The following is a 16,539-nucleotide window of genomic DNA, read 5'->3' as shown; positions in this document are numbered from 1 at the left end:
CTTTTTCTATTGATTGGAATAATTTCAGAAGGAATGGTACCAGCTCCTCCTTGTACCTCTGGTAGAATTCAGCTGTGAATCCATCTGGTCCTGGACTTTTTTTAGTTGGTAAGCTATTAATTATTGCCTCAATTTCAGATCCTGTTATTGGTCTATTCAGAGATTCAACTTCTTCCTGGTTTAGTCTTGGGAGGGTGTATGTGTTGAGGAATTTATCCATTTCTTCTAGATTTTCTAGTTTATTTGCATAGAAGTGTTTATAGTATTCTCTGATGGTAGTTTGTCTTTCTGTGGGATCAGTGGTGATATCCCCTTTATCATTTTTTATTGCATCTATTTGATTCTTCTCTCTTTTCTTCTTTATTAGTCTTGCTAGCGGTCTGTCAATTTTGTTGATCTTTTCAAAACACCAACTCCTGGATTCATTGATTTTTTGAAGGGTTTTTTGTGTCTCTATTTCCTTCAGTTCTGCTCTGATCTTAGTTATTTCTTGCCTTCTGCTAGCTTTTGAATGTGTTTGCTCTTGCTTCTCTAGTTCTTTTAATTGTGAGGTTAGGGTGTCAATTTTAGATCTTTCCTGCTTTCTCTTGTGGGCATTTAGTGCTATAAATTTCCCTCTACACACTGCTTTGAATGTGTCCCAGAGATTCTGGTATGTTGTGTCTTTGTTCTCGTTGGTTTTAAAGAACATCTTTATTTCTGCCTTCATTTCGTTGTGTACCCAGTAGTCATTCTGGAGAAGGTTGTTCAGTTTCCATGTAGTTGAGCGGTTTTGAGTGAGATTCTTAATCCTCAGTTCTAGTTTGATTGCACTGTGGTCTGAGAGACAGTTTGTTATAATTTCTGTTCTTTTACATTTGCTCAGGAGTGCTTTACCTCCAACTGTGTGGTCAATTTTGAAATAAGTGCAGTGTGGTGCTGAGAAGAATGTATATTCTGTTGATTTGGGGTGGAGAGTTCTGTAGATGTCTATTAGGTCTGCTTGGTGCAGAGCTGAGTTCAATTCCTGGATATCCTTGTTAACTTTGTCTCATTGATCTGTTTAATGTTGACAGTGGGGTGTTAAAGTCTCGCATTATTATTGTGTGGGAGTCTAAGTCTCTTTGTAGATCTCTAAGGACTTGCTTTATGAATCTGGGTGCTCCTGTATTGGGTGCATATATATTTAGGATAGTTAGCTCTTCTTGTTGACTTGATCCCTTTACCATTATGTAATGTCCTTCTTTGTCTCCTTTGATCTTTGTTGGTTTAAAGTCTGTTTTATCCAAGACTAGGATTGCAACCCCTGCCTTTTTTTGTTTTCCGTTTGCTTGGTAGATCTTCCTCCATCCCTTTATTTTGAGCCTATGTGTGTCTCTGCACGTGAGATGGATTTCCTGAACACAGCACACTGATGGTTCTTGACTCTTTATCGAATTTGCCAGTCTGTGTCTTTTAATTGGAGCATTTAGCCCATTGACATTTAAGGTTAATATTGTTATGTGTGAATTTGATCCTGTCATTATGATGTTAGCTGGTTATTTTGCTCGTTAGTTGATGCAGTTTCTTCCTAGCCTCGATGGTCTTTACAATTTGGCATATTTTTGCAGTGGCTGGTACCGGTTGTTCCTTTCCATGTTTAGTGCTTCCTTCAGGAGCTCTTTTAGGGCAGGCCTGGTGGTGACAAAATCTCTCAGCATTTGCTTGTCTGTAAAGTATTTTATTTCTCTTTCACTTATGAAGCTTAGTTTGACTGGATTTGAAATTCTGGGTTGAAAATTCTTTTCTTTAAGAATGTTGAATATTGGCCCCCACTCTCTTCTGGCTTGTAGAGTTTCTGCTGAGAGATCCGCTGTTAGTCTGATGGGCTTCCCTTTTTGGGTAACCCGACCTTTCTCTCTGGCTGCCCTTAACATTTTTTCCTTTATTTCAACTTTGGTGAATCTGATAATTATGTGTCTTGCAGTTGCTCTTCTCGAGGAGTATCTTTGTGGAGTTCTGTGTATTTCCTGAATTTGAATGTTGGCCTGCCTTGCTAGGTTGGGGAAGTTCTCCTGGATAATATCTGCAGGATAATATCCTGCAGAGTGTTTTACAACGTCAACGGAAAGTGTTTTCCCCGTCACTTTCAGGTACACCAATCAGACATAGATTTGGTCTTTTCACATAGTCCCATATTTCTTGGAGGCTTTGTTTCTTTTTATTGTTTTTTCTCTAAGTTTCTCTTCTTGCTTCATTTCATTCATTTGATCTTCCATCACTGATACCCTTTCTTCCAGTTGATCAAATCGGCTACTGAGGCTTGTGCATTCGTCACATAGTTCTCGTGCCATGGTTTTCAGCTCCATCAGGTCCTTTAAGGACTTCTCTGCATTGGTTATTCTAGTTAGCCATTCATCTAATTCTTTTTCAAGGTTTTTAACTTCTTTGCCATGGGTTCGAACTTCCTCCTTTAGCTCGGAGTAGTTTGATCGTCTGAAGCCTTCTTCTCTCAACTCGTCAAAGTCATTCTCCATCCAGCTTTGTTCCATTGCTGGTGAGGAGCTGCGTTCCTTTGGAGGAGGAGAGGCACTCTGATTTTTAGAGTTTCCAGTTTTTCTGCTCTGTTTTTTTCCCATCTTTGTGGTTTTATCTACCTTTGGCCTTTGATGATGGTGACGTACAGATGGGGTTTTGGTGTGGATGTCCTTTCTGTTTGTTAGTTTTCCTTCTGACAGTCAGGACCCTCAGCTGCAGGTCTGTTGGAGTTTGCTGGAGGTCCACTCCAGACCCTGTTTGCCTGGGTATCAGCAGCGGAGGCTGCAGAACAGCAGATATTGGTGAACAGCAGATGTTGCTGCTTGATCGTTCTTCTGGAAGTTTTGTCTCAGAGGAGTACCTGGCCATGTGAGGTGTCAGTCTGCCCCTACTCAGGGGTGCCTCCCAGTTAGGCTACTCAGGGGTCAGGGACCCACTTGAGGAGGCAGTCTGTCCATTCTCAGATCTCCAGCTGCGTGCTGGGAGAACCACCACTCTCTTCAAAGCTGTCAGACAAGGACATTTAAGTCTGCAGAGGATTCTGCTGCCTTTTGTTTGGCAATGTCCTGCCCTCAGAGGTGGAGTCTACAGAGGCAGGCAGGCCTCCTTGAGTTGCGGTGGGCTCTACCCAGTTCGAGCTTCCCGGCTGCTTTTACCTACTCAAGCCTCAGCAATGGTGGGCGCCCCTCCCCCAGCCTCACTGCTGCCTTGCAGTTTGATCTCAGACTGCTGTGCTAGCAATGAGTGAGGCTCCTTGGGCGTAGGATCCTCCAAGCCAGGCGTGGGATCTAATCTCCTGGTGTGCTGTTTGCTAAGACCGTTGGAAAAGCGCAGTATTAGGGTGGGAGTGACCCAGTTTTCCAGGTGCTGTCTGTCACCCCTTTCTTCGACTAGGAAAGGGAATTCCCTGACCCCTTGCGCTACCTGGGTGAGGCAATGCCTCACCCTGCTTCGGCTCACACTCGGTGTGCTGCACCCACTGTCCCGCAGCCACTTTCCAACACTCCCCAGTGAGATGAATCTGGTACCTCAGTTGGAAATGCAGAAATCACCCGTGTTCTGCATCACTCACACTGGGAGCTGTAGATTGGAGCTGTTCCTATTTGGCCATCTTGGCTCCACCCCCCTATGTCTTCTTTTGAAAAGTATCTGTTCATGTCCTTTGCCTGCTTTTTAATGGGGTTGTTTTTTGCTTATAAATTTAAGTACCTTATAGATTCTGGATAGTAGACCTTTGTTGGATGCATAGTTTGAAAATATTTTCTCCGATTCTATACTTTATCTGTTTACTCTGTTGATAGTTTCCTTTGCTCTGCAGAAGCCCTTCAGTTTAATTGGGTCTCATTTGTCAATTACTGTTTCTGTCACATTTGCTTTTGGCATCTTTGTCATGGACTCTTTGCCCAGTCCTATGTCCAGAAGTGTATTTCCTAGGCTATCTTCCAGAGTTTTTATAATTTTAGGTTTTACATTTAAGTCTTTAATGCATCCTGAGTTTGTTTTTGTAGATGGTGTAAGGAAGGGGTTCAGTTTCAATCTTCTGCATACGGCTGGCCAGTTATCTCAGCATCATTGATTGAATAGGGAATCTTTTCCTGTTGTCTATTTTCATCAACTTTGTCAAAGATCAGATGGTTGTAGGTGTGTGGCATTATTTCTGGCCTCTCTAACCTGTTCTCTCAAACATCTGTTTGTCTGTTCTAGTGCCAGTACCGTGCTGTTTTGGTTAGCGTGGCCTTGTAGTATAGTTTTAAGTTGGGTAACATAATGCCTCCAACTCTGTTCTTTTTGCTTAGGACTTCCTTGGCTATTCAGGCTCTTTTTAAAGGTTCTATATAAATTTTAAAATACTTTTTTCTAATTTGGTGAAGAATGGCATTGGTAGTTTGATAGGAATAGCATTGAATCTATAAATTGCTTTGGGCAGTATGGCCAGTTTAACAGTATTGATTCCTCCTATCACGGGCATGGAACGTTTTTCCATTTGTTTGTGTCATTTCTGATTTTTTTTTTTTTAAGCCATGTTTTGTAACTCTTGTTGTAGAGATCTTTCACCTTCCTCGTAGCTGTATTCCTAGATATGTTATTCTTTTTGTGGCCGTCGTGGACAGGATTGTGTTCTTGATTTGGCTTTCAGTTTGGAGGTTGTTGGTGTATAAAAATGCTATTGAATTTTGTACATTGATTTTGTATCCTGAAACTTTGTGAAGTTGTTTATCAGATCTAGGAGCTTTTGGGCAGAGACTGTGGAGTTTCCTAGGTGTAGAATCACATTGTCTGCAAACAGAGATAGCCTGACTTCCTCTCTTCCTATGTGGAGGCCTCTCATTTCTTTCTCCTGCCTGATTGCTCTGGCTAGGACTTGCAGTACTATATCGAATAGGAGTGGTGAGAGTGGGCATCCTGTCTTGTTCCAGTTCTCAAGGGGAATGCTTCCAGCTTTTGCCCATTCAGTATGATGTCAGCAGTGGGTTTCTCATAGATGGCTCCTATTATTTTAAGGTTTATTCCTTAAATGCCCAGTTTATTGAGAGTTTTAAACATGAATGATGTTGAATTTTATCAAAAGCATTTTCTGCATTTATTAAGATGATCATGTGGTTTTTGTTTTTAGTTCTGTTTATGTGATAAATCACATTTATTGATTTGCATATGTTGAACCAACCTTGCATCCCAGGAATAAAGCCTACTTGATCATGGTGGATAAGCTTTTTGATGTGCTGCTGGATTTGATTTGCCAGTATTTTTTTGAGGATTTTTGCATCTATGTTCATCAAGGATATTGGCCTGAAATTTTGTTGTTGTTGTTGTGTCTCTGGCAGGTTTTGGTATCAGGATGATGCTGGCCTCAAAGAATGAGTTAGGGAGGATTCCTTCCTCAATTTTTGGAATAGTTTCAGTAGGAATGGTACCAGTTCTTTATACACCTGATAGAATTTGGCTATGACTCTGTCTCGTCCTGGGCTTTTTTTGGTTGGCAGGCTTTTTATTACTGATTCAGTTTCAGAACTTGTTATTGGTCTATTCAGGGATTCAGTTTCTTCCTGGTTCAGTCTTGGGTGGTTGTGTGTGTCCATGGATTTATCCATTTCTTCTAGGTTTTATACCTCATATGTTCGTAGTAATCTCTGATGTTTTTTGTAATTCTGTGGGGTCAGTGGTAACATCCCCTTTGTCATATCCAATTGTTTTTATTTGTATCTTCTGTCTTTTCTTTATTAATCTAGCTAGCAGTCTCTATCTTATTAACTTTTTCAAAAAACCAACTCCTGTATTTGTTGATCTTTTTTCTTTTCTTTGAGACAGGGTCTCACTCTGTCACCCAGGCTGGAGTGCAGTTGCATGATCTCAGTTCACAGCAGCCTCAGCCTCCCAGACTCAAGCAATCCTCCCACCTCAGCCTCCCAAGTAGCTGGAACTATAGGTGCACTTCATCATACCCAGCTAATTTTTTGATATTTTGTAGAGACAAGGTCTCACTGTGTTGCCCAGGCTGGTCTCAAACTCCTGAGCTCAAGAAACCAAACCATCCCACCTCAACCTCCCAAATTGCTGGGATTACAGGCATTAGCCACCATATCCAGGCTGTGGATCTTTTGAATAGTTTTTTGCATCTAAATTTTCTTCAGTTCAGCTGTGATTTTGGTTATTTCTTTTCCTTTGCTTGCTTTGGGGTTGGTTTCCTCTTGTTTCTTTAGCTTCTCTAGTTGTGATATTAGGTTGTTAATTTGAGATCTTTCTAACTTTTTGATGTGGGTATTTTAATGCTATGAATTTCCCTCTTAACACTACCTTAGCTGTGGCCCAGAGATTCTGGTATTGAAGCAGCCTTGTTGTCTAGGGTGATACCTGAGGTTCATTGTCTCATGGCCAAGGAAATAAAGGATATGGACACACAAAGAGTGAGTTTAAGAGTGTAAGTTTAATAGGTGAAAGAAAGAATAGCTCCCTGCTAGAAAGAGGGTCCTAGAGAAATAAGCTGCTGGATCTGCAGTGAAATGCAGGGGTTTTTATAGGTGCCTGGTGAGGAGGCAGTTTCTGATTTACATAGGGTGCAAAAGATTGATTAGACCAGGTGTGCATAGGACACTAAAAACTAGTTAAGAATAGCTGTGCCATTTGCATAGGGTATGAAAAGCTGGTCACCCCTACCCAAATTTTATTATGCAGGTGGGTCCTCTGCCTGGCCTGTGCCACATTGCCCATTCCTTTACTATACATGTGGTAACAAAAAAAAAGGGAAGATGGAGCCTCTATGTTGGACATGCCTGGCCCACAGGTAGCCCTTTTCTGTTGTCACAGCTGCTGACATTCCCCTGTGCAAGATTCCAGCTCGCTTATCTATGTTTGCAGCTTGATTTTTCAGGCTTCTCTTTGTTGGAAAAAAATAATTTTTTTTTTGAGACAGAATAATGCTTTGTCACCCAGGATGGAGTGTGCAGTGGGTTCAAGTGATTCTCCTGCCTCAGCCCCCTGAGTAGCTGGAATTACAGGTGTGCCCCAACACACCTAGGTAATTTTTGTATTTTTAGTAAAGATGGGGTTTCACCATGTTGGCCCAGGCTGGTCTCAAACTCCTGACCTCAAGTGATCTGCCTGCCTCAGCCTCCCAAAGTGCTGGGATTACAGGCATAAGCTACCGTGCCTGGCTGGAAAAAAATAATTTCTTGTACTGCGTTTTGTTAAAAGGGAAGCTCTACTGAGGACTCTTTTACCCTCACTATCTGCCTTAATAATTTCTTTCTACCCCCTGTATCATACTTCCCCCCTGAGGACTGGAAACACTACAGCTGTTAGGGGTATTGGAGGACAACTCTTTCTGGCTGCTTCCTGCTGAAGAGGGGCATCATGTGGGGAACAGCAGCTAAGGCTCCTTCTGGAGTTGATCTAAGGGTTCTTGGAAGAAAGGCATGTCCATGTGTGGTTCCATCTGCAGCACCATTTGGAGTTTAATAGCTTCTAGGCAAGAAGAGAGAAATTTTACAAGAAGGTTTAGAATATAGGATTTGAATATGATATTAAGAATCCCATTATTAGTGGGGGTACTATAGGCTATAACCATGACAGTAGAGTTTGATACCTGATAGCCATTTGATGGGTTGTAATACTAGTTGCCTCCACCAGATGTCGCTGTACTTTACCAGAAGTGTAATATAAAAGCAACATTTTTCTTTGAAAAAAAACATATATTCCCCCTTGACTTGCCATTAGTAGATAATTGTAGGCCTGGGCTATCTTTTATGACTTGTGATGTGATTGGGAGGAACACATTATTGGGTGGCTAGAGTAACTTTAGTGTTAACCTTGGCTAAATCTTTCCTGTAATTATTAATCCTGTTATAAAAATTAGGCAGAATATTACAGCAATTAGAATTTTCCATCTAGAATTCTACATTGCAGGTACCACAGTATATAGTCCTACTGCAAACAGCAGAGTAAGTATAACAATTTACACAAGGGTGGTGTAGTAGTTAATTTCCATCTTAAATTTTACTCACCAAGATATAGAATTTCCCTTTGGGAGTCTGTGAAGTTACAAGTATAATCTCACAGATAATCAAAATCTTCCCACAAGTATGCATCAAGAAGAAGTTCTAGTATCTGACAGCGAATCTCGAGAGGAAAAGTAGAAATAACTGAAAGTATCTGATAAGGTAGGAGTAGGACTGAGTAGGATGAATAGCCCTTACTCATTTACTTATCTTTTATGATTTTCAGCTTAAGATCTCCTATTTCTTCACATGGATATCCAGGACATTCCTCTGAGCTGTCTGGGGTTGCTGTCTCTCTCAAGTTTCCAGGCTTTGACTTGAGTGATGCATCCAGGAGTCCATTCCTGTAACTTTTATCGCTGAGGGGTTGAAAGAACAGTGTAGGGCCCTTCCTAACTTGGGCTTAGTTAGGGAGACAGAGGGCAGAATCTTTATTAATACCACATCTCCTGGGTTAAATAATGATGGTCCTATTTTGGGGGGTTGGGCTTCTGCTAGTTGTGTTAATTCCTGTTGGAAGTGAGCTAGGGAGGTTACATGCTTAACCAATTTAGAGGTCTCTTGGCCTAATAGAAAATCACTTGTAAGGAAAGGCTGTTAATACAGCATTTAAAATGGGGTCAGACCTAACTTTGAAGGGGTATTTCTTACCCACAGTAAAGCTATGGGAAGAAGAGTGACCCAAGGAAGGTGAGTTTCTTGGAACAGTTTTCTGAGATGTCTTTTGATAATATCGTTTGTCTTCTCTACCTTTCCTGAGGACTGGGGTCTCCAAGCACAATGGAGATGATACTGTATGCCTAGTGCCTTTGTGACCCCTTATGTGACAGCTGTCTTAAGAGGCCATTGTCACCTTGAAGGTACTTAGGTAGACTAAAGTGGGGAGTTACTTCATTAACTAACAAACACTTTTATTACCTCGGAGGCCTTTTCTGTACAGCATGGAAATGCTTCTATCCGGTTAGTGAAAGTATCTACCCATACCAGGATGTATTGGATGTCCTTCTTCTTTGGTATGTGGGTGAAGTCTATCTGCCAGTCCTTCCCTGGATGGCTTCCCATCCTTTAGGTTTGAGGAGGAAGGAGATGCCTGTTAAGGGGATTATTATTATTTTGAGACACAGTTTCACTCTGTCACTCAGGCTGGAGTGCAGTGGCATGATCTCAGCTCACTGCAACCTCCACCTCCTGAGTTCAAGCAATTCTCGTGCCTCAGCCTCCCAAGTAACTGGGATTACAGGCGTGCACCACCACATCTGGTTAATTTTTTTGTATTATTAGTAGAGATGGGGTTTTGCAGTGTTGGCCAGGCTGGTCTCAAACTCCTGATGTCAAGTGATTCACCTGCCAAAGTGCTGGGATTACAGGTGTGAGCCACCACACCCAGCCAAGGGTATTATTTTTAAGACAGAGTTCACAAGCACTAACAAGCTGCTTGACTGTTATTAAGTTCTCTCCTGAAAAATCTCTGGGCACACTGATAAGTTTTATCCTTTCCCAAGTGAAAAGCTTGGTTAAGGATCTTAAGGACTTTCCACTGGTGGGAGGCTGGCAAGTGGAGTTTGCCATCCTCTTACTGTAGCCATCCTGAGAGCTGAAAAGTATACCCTTGAGAAGTGGCCCATTCTGCCTCTGCAGGGGAGTACTGAGGCTTAATTTCTCTTTTGGAGCCTTCCCAGATTAGAGGGGCTTCAAGCGTATTGAGGCCTTGAGGCTGACTTGCTGCTGACTTGGCTGCCTGATCAGCTAACTTGTTTCCTTAGGCTACTTCATCTGCTCCCTTCTGATGTCCCTTACAATGCATCACTGCTACCTCTCGTGGAAGGAAAACTGAGGATAATAACTTGTTAATTTCCTGATGGTATTTTATAGATTATCTTTAGTAGTAGGAAAGTGTCTTTCCTCCCAAATGGCAGCATGAGCATAAAGAACTAAGAAAGCATATGTGGAGTCTGTGTAAATGTTAGCTACCTTTCCCTTGCTTAATTCAAGTTTTCTTGTAAGAGCTGTCAGTTCAGCTAGTTGAATGCTTGTGCCTGGGGAGAGGGGTGCACTTTCAATGTCATTCAGAGTGTACATTGCATATCCCACCTTACAGACTCCTTGTTCCCCAAAGGAACTTCCATTTGTGAAGAGGGTCCAGTCTGGATTTTCTAGGGAAGTTTCCCTGAGAGCTTCCCTGGCTACCTAGGTCTGTACCACAACTTGTTCACAGTCATGTTCAGGTTCCTCGGTTTCCTTGGGGAGGAAAGTGGCTGAGTTTAGGCAAGAGCAAGTTTTTAACTGGATTGTAGACCCTTCTAATATCAGAGCCTGATATTTAGGATGCCGTTAGCCAAGGGCATCCCTTAGAGGACAGCAATCGTGCTACATTATGTGGGGTATAAACAGTTAAGCTATTTCCCAGGGTTAATTTGGTGGCCTCTGGTACCAGTAGGGCCACTGTGGCAATGGCTCAGAGGCATGATGGCCATTCTTTAGCCACCAAATCAAGTTCCTTACTTAGGGATCCCACTGGCTGTTGAGCTGGTCCTCAGGCTTGAGTTAAAACTCCCGGGGCCATTCCCTTCCTTTCTGATACAAAAGATTGAAGACCCTCCCTATGGGAAGGCTGAGGACTGGTACCTTAAGTAAGGCTTGTATTAACTGATTAAAGGCCTTTTGAGCTTCAGGTTCTCAGGTTAGGAAATGAGTTTTAGCCACTTGAGTTTCTTTTTTTTTTTTTTTTTTTGAGATGGAGTCTTGCTGTCACCCAGGCTGGAGCGCAGTGGCATGATCTCAGCTCACTGCAACCTCCACCTCCCGGGTTCATGCGATTCTCCTGTCTCAGCCTCCTGGGTAGCTGGGAATACAGGCATGCACCACCATGCCCAGCTAATTGTTGTATTTTTAGTAGAGACGGGGTTTCACCATGTTGGCCAGGATGGTCTTGATCTCTTGACTTCATGATCCACCCATCTCGGCTTCCCAAAGTGCTGGGATTACAGGCATGAGCCACTGTGCCCGGCCTTGAGTTTCTTTTATGAGGTGATATAAAGGGTAAACTATCTTGCCATACCAAGATGAGTTTGCAGAATCCTGTAATGCTCCCAAATCCTCTTAGTTGCTTGAAGGTTTTAGGGAGGGGGAAGGAGGAAATTGGCTTAATCCTTTCTTCCCCTAATGCTCTGGTCCCTTCAGACAACACTACACCCAGGTACTTCACTGGGGTTTGGCAAAGCTTGACCTTAGATTTTGAAACCTTATATCCTCTGTTGGCTAAGAAATTAAGAAGAGCTTCACTGCCTTCCTGAGATGCTTCCTCAGTTGGGGCACAAAACAGTATGTCATCTACATATGGCAAGACCCTGACCTGAGAATGGGAAAACTCAGAGAGGTCCTTTGACAGTGCCTGTCCAAACAAGTGGGGACTGTCTCAAAATCCCTGAGGCAGCACTGTCCATGTTAACTGGGCATCTGGCCAGAGGGATCTTCGAAGGCAAACAGATATCGAGAGTCAGGATATAACGCTATATAGAAAAAGGCATCCTTTAAATCTAGGACTGAACCATTTAGTTCCCTCAGGTATTTGGGTTAGCAAAGTATAAGGATTAGGGACCACTGGATGAGTTGGAACTATGGCCTTATTAATGATGTGGAGGATCTGATCTAGTCTCCATTCTCCATTGGGTTTTTGCACTCCTAATATTGGGGTGTTGCAGGGGCTGCTACAAGGTTTGAGGAGGCCCTGCATTTTCAGGTTATTAATAATGGCTTCTAGCCCCTTCCTAGCTTTGGCTTTAGGGGATATTATCTCTGGTTAAGAAAAGAAGTGGGATCCTTAAGATGGATCTGAACTGGCCTATTTTTCCTTGAGTTGCTCACACTTCTGGATTAATAATAGCTTCCACCAGGGGGAGACAAAGAGTTTGTCTTGGGGCTATAAGGATGCTGGCCCCCATGCAAGCTAGAATGTCTGCCTAATAAAGGAGTGGGATTTTCAGGCATGAGTAAGAAGGCATATGTAAATAATAGGTCCTCCCAACTACAACTAAGGGGTTGAGAAAAATATCAAGTTAGAACTTTACCTGAGATGCCCATCATGGTCATGCTATGGGAAAAGGGGCGGCCTGGATTAGGGAGAAGAGGGATACTGGTTCCAATGTCTAGAAGAAGGTCCACCTTCCTTCCTTCCTTCCTTCAATTTTCAGAATCACCTGGGGCTCCTGTGCAATAATGACAGTTTGAGCTGCTGGAGCCAGGGGTCTGAACCCCAGGACCCATCAGTCCTGTTGGACCATCTATGAGACTGGTTCTGAACCCAGTGACCTCCATCTCCAGGGGCAGTCTGATCACCAGTGGTCCCAACCACTGGCTGGACATGGTTGAGGTGGCTTCTACTTGCTGCCTGGGCACACCTTCTTAAAGTGCCCTGACTTGCCACACTGGTAGCAACTAATGGATACACCTTGGGGATCCTGGACTTTGCAAGTTTGCAAAGCAGCTGCTAGAGCCTCTGCCTTCTCTTGTGTTTCCTTTCTTTCTCCAGGGTCTCCTTCTGGTCCCTATTATGAAAGACCACGGAAACCACCCTCAAGAGGTTTTTCAAGGTGCTATCTGGTCCTATAGCCTGCTTCTACAGTTTCCTTCTAATATTGGGAGCTGCCTGTGTAATAAACTTATCCTTGAGGGTTAGCTGTCCCTTGACTGAGTAGGGGATAAGGAGGCGTGTTTTATTAGTGCTTCTCTCAGCCTTTCCATAAAGGCTGCAGGATTCTCATCTGGCTTTTGGTTTATCTTGGACAGTTTAGAGTAATGAAGAGGTTTGGCTCTCCTAGTTCTTTGTAGGCCCTCCAATATGCACATTAATAAGTGTTTCTTTTTCCACTCATTTGTGGAGTCATCAGGGTTCCAAATCAGGGTTGTCAAGAGGTACTGCCTCTCTTCTCTACTGGGAATGATGGTTCCCCTATCTCTTCACCTTCCCTATTTTCTCTTTTCCTTTTTGGCCTACTATAAGAGACATATTGCTTGTCTCCAGATTTCTCTGATGCATGCAGAGCTGCCTATTTTTCAGCTGCGGTTAGGGTTTGGCTTAGGAGCAGCATAACATCCCTCCATGAGAGGTCAAACACCTGAGTTAAATTTTGGAAAGCTTCTTTATACCTATCAGAGTCATCAGAAAATCAGCCTAAGTATCCCTTTATTTGCCTAAGGTCATGCAATGAGACAGGAACTTGAACCCTAGTGGCATCACCTCCATTGGTCATTTCCTGTAGGGGTAAGAGTGAAGCTGGGGGAGTGGGGAATTTTGGAGATGGTGGAACTAGAGGAGCTGATGGCACAGTTGGAGGGGGCCCTAAATAAGGGGGACAGGAAGAGCTGGGACACTCAATAGCTGCCTGAAGTTGCTTTTTTAGTTTTGGGGAATCATTACCTTTTGGATTGCCTGATATGACTGCAAAAAGAGCTTGGTTGATTGTCCAGTGCTTGCAAAGGTCTAGTAAGAAGGCCATGCCCTTGTGCAAAAGCAGTTTTAGGATTAAAGGAGTCTCAGCGCTTCAGAATGCACTTGAGAGGGGTGCAGGCTAAAGATGGCTAGAAAGCTAGGGGAGACAAGGAGTCCCTTATTCCCCTCCTTCCTTTGGAATGGCCCAAGGTAGAGAGGAAGACAATGGGAGCATCCCCCAACTGTTTTCCCTTCTTGGTTCCCTGAGCCTTGGCATCTGTTAAAAGGTGCTACTCTTGGATGCAGGCATGTCCCTCAGGCATGGATCTAGAGGAGCTAAGTGATGGATTTAGTCACACTCACCCATGCAACTCTAATCCTCCACTGGTGATTTCCCAGACTTGTATGATCTATGTGGCTCCCTGATAGATGGCTCTTGGGAAAGACTATGTAACAGTTGTATTTGCAAGGCCCCTTAATGGAGAGAGTGTACTGGGTTGAGCTCTATACTGCTATTATGGCCTGGACTAAAATATTTATTGTTAGGCAGTGGTTCTGGTTAACTTTAAGACATTACATCCCCTTACTATTTAAGTACCATTTTAATGGGAGGCAGAATAGGTGCCTTAAAAGAATGTGGGAACTGAATGGTGGTTTTCCTGCTGATGGGACAGTATCAAAACTAAAATTTGGTTTTGGAGGACATTTTCCTCCTCATTGTTGAGTTTTCCCATTCACAGAAGGAGCATAAAGCCTGGCCTCTAGTAGAGGAGTACAAAAGGGGAGGAGAATTGGGAAACTAGAGTGTTTAGGCAAAGGGCTGACAAGGTACCTCATGGAGAGGATTTCTGTTCCACTCGGTGGTGCTATAGACCTTGAAATACCATGTGATCTCCAGACCAAGGGGAGAGAGAGAGATGCTCACTGCCGGGGAAAGGGAGATTCTCTCTATTCCTAGAAAATCACAAAAATGGCAATCCTTTGCATTACATTCCTGGTTACTATGGCATTTGCTGATCCTGTCTAACAGGATTATTTCCCTGAAGTATAAAAATTCCCACAGCATTTCATACAGAGAGGGGATAGGAGACATAGCAGTCGACAGGAAAGAAGGAAAAATGCAATAGGAAAAGCTTTGAGATCCTGTTACTGATGCTCAGTGGGCAGTCAGAGTCTGAGGTTAATCCATAAGCCTTCGGGCAACACCTGGGTGTAGCCCTGGCCAGGAACTATCAGTTGCCTCTGGACCTCTTTCAGCCCCATGCAATAGCAAGGCTCTCCATGAAAGGAAACTGGTTTGAAACAGAGTCAACATTCCCAGCACCCTGAGGCTACCGAGGGATTCACTAAGTTCTCCCCAGCAAGCCTGTCGTCTAAGTCTTGAGATGGGTGGCATTCCCTAAGGGCATCTAGGTGGCCGTCAGACACCGAGTGTTTTTGGTTTTATTTTAAAATGGAGGGCAGAAGGCCCCAAAATGAAAGTAAAGATTTGGGGTCTGCTCCTATACTCACCCTTCTGATGAATCTACCTTGGATCCCAGATGGGCCCCACAATGAAGTGGCCTCATTGTCGGGGTTGATACCTGAGGTTTGTTGTCTCATGGCCGAGGAAATCAAGAACCTGGGCACACAAAGAGTGAGGTTAAGAGTGGAAGTTTAATAGGTGAAAGAGAATAGCTTTCTGCTGGAGAGCGGGATCCCAGAGAAATGGCTTGTCAGATCTGTGGTTAAATGCAGGGGCTTTTATAGGTGCCTGATGAGGAGGCAGTATCTGATTTACATAGGGTGTGAAAGATTGGTTGGACCAGGTGTGCCATCTGCATAGGGTATGAAAAACTCATTAGAACTAGGTTTGTCATTTGCATGGGGCACAAAAAAATGGTCGCCCCCATACTAATCTTTTATTATGCAGGCAGGTCCTCTGCCTGGCCTGCACCATGTTGCCCATCCCTTTACTGTACACATATTAACAAAAAAAGAAAAGATAGAGCCTCCATGTTGGACATGCCTGGCTCTCAGGTAGCCCTTTTCTATTGGCACAACTGCTGGCATTCCCCCGTGCAAACTTCCAGCTTATCTATGTTTTCAGCTCAATTTTTCAGGCTGCTCTTTGTTAGAAAAAAATAATTTCTTGGGCTGCTTCTTGCTAAAAGGGAAGCTTTGCTGAGGACTCTTTTACCCTATCTGCCTAACTAATTTCTTTCTACCTCCTGTATCAGTATGTTGCCTCTTTGTTCTCATTAGTTTCAAAGAATATCTTGATTTCTCCCTTAATTTCACATTTACCCAAAAGTCATTCAGGAGCAGGTTTATTTCAATGTAATTATATGGTTTTGAGCAATTTTCTTAGTATTTCTATTTTATTGTGCTGTGCTCCAAGAGTGTGGTTAGTATGATTTCATTTTTTTAAAAAATTGTACTGAGGATGGTTCTATATCTGATTGTGTGGTTGATTTTAGAATATGTGCCACGTGCAGCTGAGAAGAATGTATATTCTGTTGTTTTGGGGTGGAGTGTTCTGTAGATGTCAATTGGGTCCATATGGTCAAGCATTGAGTTCAGGTCATTAATATCTTTGTCAGTTTTCTGCCTCAATGATCTGTCTAATATTATTATTGGGGTATTCATGTCCTGCACAATTGTATGTTTATCCAAGTCTCTTTGTATGTCTCTAAAAGCAACTTGCTTTTTGAATTTGGGTCTCCTCTGTTGGATGCATATATATTTAGGATAGTTACGTCTTCTTGTTGAATTGAGCCCTTTACCATTATATAATGTCCTTCTTTGTCTTTTTTTAAATCTTTGTTGGTTTAATGTCTGTTTTGTCTGAGTTTAGAATAAATTCAACAACCCCTGCTTTTTTCTGTTTTCCATTTGCATGGTAGATTTTTCTCCATCCGTTTGCTTTGAGCCTATGGGTGTCATCTCAAGTGAGATGGGTCTCTTGAAGACAGCATACCATCAGTTCTTGCTTCTTTATTCAACTGATCACTCTGTGCCATTTAACTCATTTACATTCAAAGTTAATATTGATATGTGAGGATTTGTTCATTATTATGCAGACTTGTTCATGTGGTTGCTTTATAGTGTTAATGGTCTATATACTTAAGTGTGTTTTTTTAG

At 42.8% G+C, this 16,539-nt stretch overlaps 1 protein-coding gene and 1 long non-coding RNA gene across 14 annotated transcripts in view; one reads left to right on the top strand and one right to left on the bottom strand.

The window, feature by feature from the left end:
- The window catches only part of XRRA1 (X-ray radiation resistance associated 1), a 103,158-nt gene that overhangs the window by 63,729 nt on the left and 22,890 nt on the right, over positions 1-16,539 (top strand). The window lies entirely within an intron of this gene.
- Positions 4,608-16,539, bottom strand: part of LOC134740318 (uncharacterized) — a 33,359-nt gene continuing 21,427 nt past the window's right edge. For both annotated transcript variants that reach the window (XR_010127707.1, XR_010127706.1), the window contains one exon: positions 4,608-15,037. This is a non-coding gene — a long non-coding RNA (uncharacterized LOC134740318). The remainder of the gene's footprint in view (positions 15,038-16,539) is intronic.

Source organism: Pongo pygmaeus, chromosome 9 (assembly GCF_028885625.2).
Source record: "Pongo pygmaeus isolate AG05252 chromosome 9, NHGRI_mPonPyg2-v2.0_pri, whole genome shotgun sequence".
In the NCBI taxonomy this organism is placed as follows: Eukaryota; Metazoa; Chordata; class Mammalia; order Primates; family Hominidae; genus Pongo; species Pongo pygmaeus.
This window is presented reverse-complemented; position numbering and strand designations above follow the sequence as displayed.